This window comes from Solanum verrucosum, unplaced genomic scaffold, assembly GCF_900185275.1.
Source record: "Solanum verrucosum unplaced genomic scaffold, falcon-dt-bn FXZP01000060.1, whole genome shotgun sequence".
Lineage (NCBI taxonomy): Eukaryota > Viridiplantae > Streptophyta > Magnoliopsida > Solanales > Solanaceae > Solanum > Solanum verrucosum.
The window spans coordinates 5,401,489-5,414,391 of NW_026020129.1; positions in this window are offsets into that span (position 1 = coordinate 5,401,489).

Below are 12,903 nucleotides of genomic sequence, written 5' to 3' on the forward strand. Positions count from 1 at the left end.
TATATATATATATTACTCTTTGAATATAGTAATTTTAATGTTTTGAAATTGCATTGAGAAATTATAGTTAATAATAAAGATAAATTAATTGATTTTATCTTTTGATTTTTTAAACTGGACAAGTAAAAACAAATAATTATTTACGTATAATGGATAAATAAAAGTAAACGAAGATAAAAGAAAATAATAAAGTTATCTTAATTTGCTAAAAAAATAATAATCTATTTTTTCGTATAAACTCAAGTAAAATTAAAATGGAGGAAGTATTTAGCTTTCCCATTTAAGGGATATAAAAAATAAATATAATATATATATTTACATCCACTCCTTTTACTAAGTATCTTAGTTGAACACTTTTACTTGCCATAAAATCACTTTAAAGCCTTAAATGCAAACTTAAGAGTAGGTAGTTTAGATTTGGTAAGTGGACTAAAAATAGAAATATCAAAGGGACAAGTGGCTAAATTAATGGACCTTCCTCACAAATAAAAAATAATCACCCTTAAATGTATACTAATGACATGTTGAAGGTATCACATAGAAAAAAAATTAGAGTTCTAACCATATGACTCAAGTGATGAAGGTCTTTCCTTCACACTTGATAATTACAAATTTCTACTTCTTTTGTCATACAAAATAAGATAATTATTTTTTTTCACGAGAAAAATATTCTTGTAAATGATTTATATTACCAAATTGCCTCTCATAAATTTAACTCATATACCTCTCAAATATTAATACAATTTGTTTATCCTCTTCCTTTTGCATTATATTATATTTTTATTAACTAATAAACTTAATATTTTAAATTTCAATTGAATAAAAATAAAGTTTAATTAAAAAATTCATTAAAAAAGGAGTACTTATTTAAAAAGCTATTTGGCAAAAATATTTTTCAATATTAGCAAATTTGAAAATCCTGACTTTATTCTCTCTTACCAACTATAAACATGTCTCATTTGTTGGCTATAAATGGATTAGGATCTTACAGAACATTTAAACTGTTCCATAAGATGCATTTTTTTGTCAAAAAGAAAAAAACCCAAAAAGCAATTAAGGAAAAATAAAAAGGCATTAAATTATATTCCACTATGTTGAAATAAATAGAGCTGACACCACTATTCACCAACTCATATATAGCACAGTGGCAGACCAAAGAATCTTAGAATCAAAGCTAGTGAGTTGACTTGCTAACTCAACAATAACTAATGAAATTATAAAATGGCAATATGTTTCTAAAAAAAATTATATTATATGATGGTAGTGCATCAATAAATCGTACTAGTATATTATATGATGTATGATGGTATTATATCAAGAACTTACTTTTTCGATATCAATTTAAATTAATCTAAGTTCAAAGTAGATATCAAACATTAATTTAAAAAAATATATCAAAAAATAGATAAATCATATATGACGTAAAGTTCTTGGATTTTGTACATCCAACAGAGTGTAGTATTTGGGGGAGGCATTATCTAATATGTGTATTTGTTTTATAAGTCTCTTTAGTCTTTTTATATTTGTTCTTTTTTATTTGGTGTCTGGTATCAAATTTGGGAGTCTGAATGATATGAATTCATTCAAAGTTATTCTATTCCTGGAGTTCAAACTCGAGTCCTCTTAATAAATATGAATGTGTAACTTATAGGCAACAACAAAAGTGATATTTAATGGCAATATTTTTCTCAATTGTAATATTAATTGTTGCGAAATCATTTAACAATATTGAATTAATTTCTTTGCATTCAGAGTCGTTAAAATATTTAGCGACATTTATATTAAGCACCGATTGACTAATTATAAATAACTATATTTATTATCGCCATTGAATACAACATAACGACAATTATATCATCACCACTAAAGCCTATAGTAATACTCCATCATAATTATATTTGGTGGTCTTATTATTAGGTTAAACACTAAGATGGGTGCTAAAGGCAACATATAAATAAACAAAAGAAACACTATAAACAATTAATTAAAACAAATCCTATTGTGGATCTAAAAGCTAAATTAACAATAGAAGTTGATAATGACTCCCAATTGTAATTTTCTCAAAATTAGAGCATTATGAAAATTTTACTTTCTTTAGACCTTTTTTCCCCTGCTTTTATGGGTAGTTTGACAATCTCTTATTTTAGTGTTTGAATTATTGCAAGTAGTTTTTAGTGTTCTTTTGGTACTAATAAAATAAAAAAATCAATACTATTTTTATATATTAAAATTTATTGGTTATTATATTGATGGACGACTATTTAATGTAGTTTTTCCTAATATTATTTCCTACATTACACTGTTCATCATGGCTACATGTTTGAGAAATGACTATTTCTGTTGCTATATACACATCGATCATTCGTAATTTTGATGATAAAATATCTTTATTTATAAAAAACACAATATTTTGATATACAATTGTTGTTAATAAGACCAAATTTGGCTAAACTTTTGATCTAATATTATCTTGTTGTTAGGAAATCAAATTCATTCTTGCCCTTGACGCTCGATAGAATCAACACCTTGCACATGATAATTATAATATTTATAGAATGAAGTTACAATTATTCAATTTAACTTTAATCCAAAAAATATAAAAGATAATCAACTATGGGATTAATACTAAACACACATTTCAATTTAAAATATTTAGGATAGATATAGTATTTTCTTTCCCCAATTTCAATATTTTTTGAGTTGGGAGACATTGATAGAGAACGTGGTTGACTATGGTTAGTAGTTAATTAAATTACGTGCCGTCAAAGAGTGGCAGTGCAACTACCACTGAAAACCTACACTCAAATTCATTACCTAATTTATTTATTTTAAAAAAACCTGTCATTTCAATTTGTATTTAAATATTCATCTCTGCATTGACATAAGAGAAGATATGAAGTTGTACCAGAGTTCTGATAGATTGGTATACACTCTTCTTTAATTAGATATCTCGAGTTCGAGTCCTTTTGACACGGTATCGGAGACCGAATAGGAAACAAAAAAAATAGATATGAAGTTGTGCCAACAAAACGTATCAAAAGATATGATGCAGTAAATGAGGTTGTGTTTCTTATCCTAAACCAATGTGAAAGATATGAAGTTGTGCTAACTACACGTACCAAAGGATATGATGCAGTAAATGATGTTGTGTATCTTATCTTAATAAGAGGTTTCGATCGATTTGAGTTTTAAATATAGAAAAATTGTTGATAAGGAACGCATTACCTCTCAAACAGGTTTTAGTAAATTCGAATTAATCGAACTCCAATATGATTACCGAATACTGAATAGAAAACTAATAAAAATCTACAAATGGCACAATTTCTATGTTCTTAATAATTTGTTCACGTACTTTGAACATTGCAGCTGTGCCAATTCTTTCTCTACACATTCACATTTCAACTTGGACATTGACTGCATTGCTGGTTCCCAATTTGGACTAACATATGTGAACACATACACATATTTTTTTCAAAATATTATCCAGCAAATAACTTAAATTAAAAATAATCGACAGATATATAATATGTGTATTATTTATGTATAAACTATGTATAATTGTGTTTAATTTGTGTATATCAGCTAGAAAAAATAAACAGTAAATTTGATCGACTATTTATAAATATCTCTTAGTTTAATTATTCAATGTTTCGAGCCCACTAATTTAAAGAAAAAAAGAAATCAAAGGTGAAAAAAATCCTAATGTTAGAAGAAAAAGAGACTAAATGAGAGTAGATTAGTTCAATTTAAGTTGAAAATATGTGTATATATGGTTCCATAAGGTCAACTACCTAATCAATTATCCAATTTGTATAATTTAGGTTTGTCTCAATTAAAGGAAAACTTTTCAACTTCTCCTATGTCCTTTAGAAAATGGGAAGACGAGAAATGGGGTTGTTAATTAATTGTTATATATAGTTTGTTTTGACTTTTGGATTAAATTTTTTTTGGATACAATTTAGTTGTGTTATCAAAGGAAATAATACATAGATTATTATAAAATGAAAATGAATAGGTCATTTTATTCAAAACTGTAATCGTAGCATTCCTTTTTTTTTTTTTTTTTCAGTTTACACATAGAAACACACTTTTTTAGGGATCAACAAAGTATTTTCATTGCTTAGCCTAATAAAGAAAGAGAAGTCTAATCTATAAATGCGAAGTATGTCATATAAGTCTCATCTTTTTAAGCTTTTAAATTAGACAATATATATACATAATCAAATAGTCTACCGAAAAAAAGAGAGCGAAATATATATTACTTATAAAAAGAAGAACGTACAAGATCTACCTTTGTCCTTTCAACTTCATAATTGCATGAAGAAAGAAACTTAAAATCTATATGGATTTTGAATTTGTATATGAAATGAAAGAAAGAGAATTTTAAAAGAATATATTTTTTTTTTTAAAAAAAAAGAATAAAAAAGGACTTTCCTCTTTACTTTTCAACTTCATAATTGCATGAAGAAAGAATCTTGAAATCAATATGGATTTTGAATTTGTCCATGAAGTTTCTTATGTCACTATCACTTTGAAAAACACACAAGTCCTTTCCATATTTAATTTCCTTAGTTTTTGCTATAATTTGAGTTATATATATATATATATATATATAAATATGTCTTACACAATTTTGAAAACTTATTCAAACACGCTCTTACCTCTTTTCTCAATCCTACCAACTTCTACTTTGATTATTGACAAAAATTTCTCACTATTGTTTATTTGGTGAGAATTAATGAACAAGACATATCCTTTGCCTTCCATACATGGGGTGGGAGTGGGGTAAAACGCTCCATAATAAAGACGATTTTGTACTCAGGCGACTGGAACCCAAGCTTTTTTGATTACGCATGAAAGAACATTAATGATTCCATCACAATCATTGTTGGTTCTTGTTGGATATTTTGTAATATATAGAGGTCTTAAATTGAACAAACACAGAACATGACTGTTATGAGAAATCATCTCTTAATTAGTTCTATAAATATAAGGACTTTCTAGAAGTAGCTGAAGAAAAATCTGCAAGTATATATCAGGGCTTTGTTGTATCCCGAAGATGATTGCTTGTATTTTCCCCAATATATAAACGTACAATATATCTTTATAAAAAAAGTGATTCTTCCTCCTCAAAATCATCTTTTCTTCCATTATACTTAATATTTTTTCTAATAGTATTTTGTGGATGTTGGTGGTGGCTTCCATTTGTTTATCTTTCTTTAACAACTGTGTTGTTGTAGTATTTTGATACACACACTAGTTTTGGAGATTTACAAGTTTCTTCGTGGGGACTTAAATTATCAGTAGTAAATTATCACAAAATAATTTATTTATTTTGTTTTTCACATCTTAAACATCCTCTTATAAGATGAAGATAATTTGTTTCTAATAAACCTAGTCATCAATGAAAATAATCATGTTGTTTCTCAAACATCTATATGGTGTGTTTATATTTTAAGTACAAGGTTTTAGAAGGCCAACTAAAGTATTAACGGGCTAATTAGCATTCTTTATGAATGGACCTGATCGAAAATCGAGCTGATATATAAAATACATGTCCCCTATTGTGAATGGGAACTTAGACTTTATAAATATTTGATATAGATTTTATGTATTGATCTAAGAGGAAAAAGATATTTGAGAAATGATGATTTTTTTTTTGACATTATATGTTTGTCTTGTATGTATTATAATATATTTGACTCATAGAAAATCCAACAAGAAAACTCATATATTGCTTTTAGCAAAGGGAAGGCAAAACTTTGACTTTGGAATATTTGTTATTCATGTTGACACAAGAAATATCCAAACATTTGTTACATCACTTTCTTTGAAAATGAAATTACCATATTTTACCCTATGCCCTCTTCCATACACTTGCAGGCCAAATTGCTTGTCTTTTGCTGTCTGTGTGGTCTGTTTCCTTTTGCTTTGCAGTAAGATATGGTCCAACTTAATGTCTAGGGCAGTTGTCCGAGTCAAAAAATTTAATAAGGGGATTGAAATGATTTACTAGAATATTACGCGTTAGATTCAAGAACGTGACATAGAGCAAGTTTTGAACAATCTTTGCTAGTACATTATAAACTTCTCTTATATTATACCAAAAATTTCAATAAGAGGATTGAAAGTATTTACTAGAATATTACGCCTTAGATTCAAGAACGTGACGTAGAGTAGTTTTGAATAATGTTTGCTAGTACATTAAAAACTTCTCTTATATTATACCAATTTTTTTAATAATTAATGGGATTGAAAAAAATTGCTAGAATATTACGCTTTAGATTCAAAAACATGATGTAGAACAAGTTGAATAATCTTTGCTAGTATATTAAAAACTTCTCTTATATTATACTAAAATTTTTAACAAGAGGATTGAAAATATTTACTATTTCCTCTGTCCCTAATTACTTGTCTATTTTTGAATTGACACACCTATTAAGAAAATAATTATTGACATAGTAATTTTACAATTTTACCTCTATTAATTATGAAGTTAAATGAATTAAAAGCTTAAAGATTTTCAAGAAGTTCTATCTTTTTCAAAGTAATTAATTGAGGGTATAATAGGTAAAAAAAATTGTCCTTTCTTGATTTGTCATAATGGACAAGTAATTAGAGACAACTAAAAAAGGAAAAGTGGACAAGTAATTAGGGACAAAATAGAATATTACACCTTTGGAAAAAAAAAAGGTCATAAAATTTGTTAGAAACCTAATATATTTGGTGTTTTGACTCCTCGTTCCAATTTTAACATTTAACTGGATTGGGCCCTTTTGCCACATTACTGCATATTGTGGCCCAGCAGGTAGTGTTTATGGTATGGTGAAACACAATTTAAAATGTGAAAATTTTATAAATGACAATTATTAGACTAATATTTTCAAGTTATAGCAGTAGAATATAGCTTTCAACACTATTGGCAATGGGGTCCGGGAGGCCCTCAAAAAAAGAAATAGAGCAAGAAAGAAAGAAAGGATCAAAACATCATGGGCCGCACACAAAAGAAGAGAGAGGATTGTAACAATAACAAATTTCAGGTTGTAACATTTTATTAAAAAAAAGATTTTTTAAGTAATTGTAAAAAATTGTTTTGAAAAAAATAAAAAAATAAAAAAGGAAAATAAATCGATTTTGAAGAAAAAAAAACGGAAATAGGTGTATTAATTAATTTATAAATAAAAAATGATATGCTATAACTCGCAATTAAAATGTTATAAGTAGTAATATTTAAAAAGTAGGTTTAAAACATGTAATATTGGCTCTTAAATATATATGTTGATTATAATTTCCAAGAAGTGCTACAATCATCTAAAAGAAGAAAAATAAATAAAAAGAATGGAGTCTGGTCAGTACATCAAAAATAATTTTTAGCGGCAATAGATTAATTGTTTTTTAGCGGCATTTAATTAGCACTCTTTGTAAATATCCCTAAAGCCAATAGCGAGTACTGATTCCAATAGCAATTAACTATTGCCGATAAAAACTTTATCACACTTTGTTAATATGTATATTTATTACTGCTAAAAGCTGTTTTTGTTGTAGTGATGGATACTGCATAATAGTCAGGAGACGAGATGAATATACATTTTTCTTTCACAATATGCATAAAAATCCAAAGCTGATTATGACCCCCTTTTTTATCTCAATCCAAATCGCAAGCAAATCTATTGTTGGGCTTTCTAGTTCTTGGGTCTCTTCATGGTTTAGCTATAGGTCCAATATGGACAGGCTCTGGGCTATCTATGTTCACAACATACTGCCCACCTCAACTATGAAGGGATAAAACTAGAGGAAATTATCTAAATACACATCTTATTTTATCATAATCTCTTAAATTTCTTACCATTTAAAAACATTTCAAAAATCTCCTCTCGCTGATACATTCCTATCCCCCTATCGGACACATCCTTCACCTATGTATCCGGATGTCTGCTGATATATTCAGAAGTCCAGTGATGTCTCCGGATATCCTATCCCCTCTCTAATACATTCCTCCCCTCTCAGATACATCCCTCACCTATGTATCTAGATGTCCAGTGATGTATCTAGAAGTCCGGTGATGTATCCGAAATTCATAAATTTTTAAGGGATTTTGTAATTTGAAAAAGAGTAGGGAAATAATGTAATTAACTCTTAACACTATGAGAGTTATGCAAATTATACTATAACTACACAAGCGTAAATAATGGTATCTTGTACATATTTTGACGATACCTTGTACATATTTCGACGATTGACTGCGTAAATAAATCAAACTTGAAAGTAAACTCATTAGTGCGAAGAGTGCGTTATAATTTGTGGCCGACTGCCTAGCTAATAATTGTATAGAGTCTGTTCCTTTGTTGCACCCACAGCCCAATATAATTTGTGTCCTAGTTAGAATTAGGAAGTTTGTGAATTTTCGTCGTAGTTTAGTATTTTATTTTATTTTTGGGTGTGTTTGATGACAGAATTAATATGATTTATAAGTTTGATAGTATATACTAGTTATTGGATAATCTTTTGAATAGATGATATAACTTTTTTCGAAGAAACTTAACAAGGATGATGATTAACAAAATCATTTGATCATAAGTAGGCTGATAAAATTGGTTTTAAAAAGAAAAAGCTACCTAATTAGACATACCATTAATTAAAAGTTTCCTACCATATATTGAGAAAAATAAACTTAGATACATGTATTTTTGCTACCAGATACACTAAAATAGGGAGAGAGGTGAGCAAGATGAGGAGGGAGGCAAGTGAGATTTTTGTTATGTATCACACATACATGTGAATCACACTAGATACACACTAGATACATGTGGTGTGATTCACATGTACGTATTTGGGATACCAGATACATAGGAGAGTGGCGAGTGATATGGGAAAAAGGCGAGGGAGACAAGCGAGATTTGTTATGCATCCCAGATACACGCGAATCCACTTGGATACAATATATCTAGAACAAATTTGACCCATGTATCCTGAGACACATGTATCTGATAAGATACGTAATATTGCAAACTAGAGTGTATCTAAGTAGTTAGCTCCTAAATTAGTAGAATTTATGTACATTTCCCTTTAAAAAATAAATAACCACCAAATTAAATCCGATCCATTAGATTTAGGTCGGATAATTGACTTTTTAAAAATGAATTAAATTTGAATATTATTGTTATTACCCACTAAAGAATGAATATTCAGATGAATAGTATGCATATCTATATTATCACTATCCAGGTGTATGTTATTTTCATGAATTCTTGACTGTAATATACCCATCAATAGACCTACTGCTGTACCGACAAAGTCAACCTAAAATATTTATTCATGTGTTTATAATATAAGTACATCCAGAAATCGGTCAGCCCTCATCCTCTTGGGATGTAACCTTACCTCCTCGTAACTCGTCCTATTGTACTCTAGACCACCTCAAGCCAAAAGAGTGGTCTAACCGCACTGATTGGATTGTTTTCCCCGTCTAAGAATCGGAAGCACACATTCTCTAATCCTACCAAATTCTCACTTTCACTTATTTGTAGTCATCGATCATTGATATATATATTCAATGTATAACAACTGTATATAATCAATATACACACAGATTAAAGCATAAGCGTGGGCAAATAATTCAGCACTCAATCCACTAATATTATGTTTAAGTTTTCTGATTGTACACGTGGAAATATATATATATATTATTGAAAATAATTGTGGTCCAAATCTCCTGAACGAATATGAATTTAAATGGATTATGCTTACTATTTTATAGTGCTTCACACGACTCATCATTTAATTCTTCTCTCTATCCCCAAAGATTGCATGTCAACATCATCTTATAAAAAGAAATATTTTAATATGTATATATATATATATAGTGTAAAATAATTTTATAGTTTGTTGTTATAACAGACTAACAAATGTATTCGTAAATTATACAAACTCACCTGCGCTTAAACTGTAAGTACAATCAGTAAATATGCAAACTATAGCTATGGAGCATAATTAAGTTTATTATAGTGGCTATTTGTGTAAATTTCCCTAAATATTATATCATTAAAAAGCTTATTTATAAATATTATTTGAAGATTTAATAATTTTTAAAAAAATACTTATATTAATAATGTACGAAACTTAAACTCTTTAAAGAAAGTTGAAATGCATAGATCGTTGTGTCATTATTATAAGTTATGTGACATGATCCACCAACAGAGCAAGTAGAAGAAGAAAAGGGAAATATTATGATAGTTAATGATTAATTCAAAGACTTTTTAAACTCTAATAAAATCCCTCCAAAAAAATAATAGAGTAAAGTGAGAAAAAAATAATGAAAATAGCAGTTTTTTTTCATGATAATTGGATCCTAATCAATTGTATTTTAATAGCTAGTGTAGCTTATTGTTGATTCAGACAGGTTCCTAATTTTAAATTCGGAAAATTCTAAAATATTGCTTCCTCATTTTTGAAAATAAATATTATTGTAAATATTCTTTACAAAAAATATATTCAAATACAATAATAAAAATATTTAAAATCTATGATTAAACGTTAGCTAATTATAGGATCATGAAGCAGAGCCAATGAATATAGTTAATACCAATATAAGTTATGGTGCAGTGATTAGACTGTTTCATCCTTAATCAAATGTCTCGAATTCGAGTCGGGCCTCCAACAAATGTGTCAACACAAGGACCATAATAAGGTACCTATGCCAGAAAAGTGAGGCCATATATATATATATATAATATACAAGTTGGTTCTAAGAATCAACAAAATGAGTGGTGAATATCCATCTGGTCCCATTATACACTACTTGTTTAACTTTTTGTATGATTTGGAAAATATTTTGAGAAATGAATAAAGAAAACATTTGTCACTAGAAGTAGGCAAAGGACTTCCCTTAGCACGATCGATCCAAGCTCATGACACGTATTATTTTTTTATTTTTTAGATTCAATATAGATTTTACGAAATTATCTTTTGAACTATGTTATTATCAAGCTCAGAAGCACAATAAACCTCTTTATTATTTTTTCTCATAATTCTGATATGAAATTCGCCTAATATATTAATTGCATTCCTATTTTTTGATAATTATGATAGTATTAAATAGAGCTAAAGTATTAAAATGGATAGATTATTTTCTTTTAGTTAGCCGACTCCCGAATTTGAACTGAAGATTGTCTTGTCACCCAATAATTATTTTCTTTCGTGTCCTAAATTGCTTGCGTATCTTAGTGTTGGAAAAAAAAACATGATGTTAACACACAATATATCGATGTGTCCAAATTTTCTTCTTTTAATTTCCCCCATATATAACATTTCTTGTTTTTTCCTATGTATAGCCCCACATACCAAAATGTTTGTTGATGGAGGTTTTTGTCGCTTAGTCAAATTCTCTAGTAAATTCTATAATAAATAGCTAAAATAATATCATCTCAAGAATTAACATTTATATGTAATTTAAAAAAAAACACATTATTGGGTAGGAAAAAGGACATGGGTGGGTAGTCAATAGTGAGTACTGGGGGTAGGGGTTTGGGGCATTGAGGGCAGGAATAGAGTTAGTAAGGGTTCAAAGATTTATTCGAACACCTTTTGATAAAAAGTTATGCTTGGTGAAAATTTTATTGTATGTATATTTAATAAAATATTGAATTTTCTTCGATTTCTTCATGTGTTTACTTTTTCATATTTTGACCTTCCTAATGAAAATTTTGGTTCCCGCTACTGATTAAGGGGTTGAGAAGAGACGATGAACCTAGAATGCATACTAATGGATCTTGTTTCCCTTACTTTAAGAAAGTCATTTTTCTGTTATTTTAAGATACTTGTGTTTTCTTAGAGAAAATAGTTTCCAAACATTTTAATCAACCAAACGTAAAAACTAAAAACATTTCTCATAACGCATTTTCCTCTTTCTTTTGAGCCAAATGTCTATTAGAAACAGTCTCTTTATCCTACAAATTATGTAGAGATAACGTCTGCATACAATCAACCATGTACCCTCCCTATATCTCATTTATTTAAATTATACTGAATATGTTATTTTTCGTAAAAACATATTCTCCGCCAAAATTGTTTCTTGTTGGGTCATCCTGAAGAGTTTCCTTTGTTTTTAAAAAATGCACTCAAAAAACTATAATAATGTATCCTGATTCACTGCTGTCGTCTAAATGAAAACTACTTGACCATTTAGGTGTGTTCGTTACTAAGGAAAATGTATTTTATGGAAAAGGTTTTTTAGGAAAATAAGTGGATATTTTTTTAATTTTTTTTATATTTGTATATAAACAAAAAATATTATCCTAAGAGAGTATATATAATTTAGACAAATATATGGGGAGGGTAGAGACGTGGGAGGACTGAAGATGGAAACTACAGGGGTAAAGATGAGGTGCATCGAAGGTTGTGAAGGAAAAAATCAATGTGGAATACCTCGTGAAACTTGTTGTGACATTTGAAAATCTAATGTCCCTAAAAGGTTTTAGCACTCTTTATTAATGTACATATTTATTATCGCTAGTTAAAAGTTGTTTTTGTTATAGTTATGTAGCCTTTTTTTTTTAAAAAAAAATTAAAGAAAAACATCAATATATCTGTAGGATTGATTTGTTTGGTAATAGTCATGTAGAGAATATCTATAAACTAGCTAGAACCAAAATATGTGAATTAATGTCAATCACCAAATTTCATATATTTGTACAATATATAGTAGTTTCTATGGCTAAGATAAGAAAGGCATCAATCTATGAGCAATTGGAATATTTAGAAGTAACAAAATGTTTATTGTGTGCATGGATGATGGATCCTAATATATATATATATATATATTCCTCCATGTAAAGGTAGAACAACTACAATCTCCAAACTTATATATGATGTAGATTAATTAATATTTCAAAATTTTGTAGGACC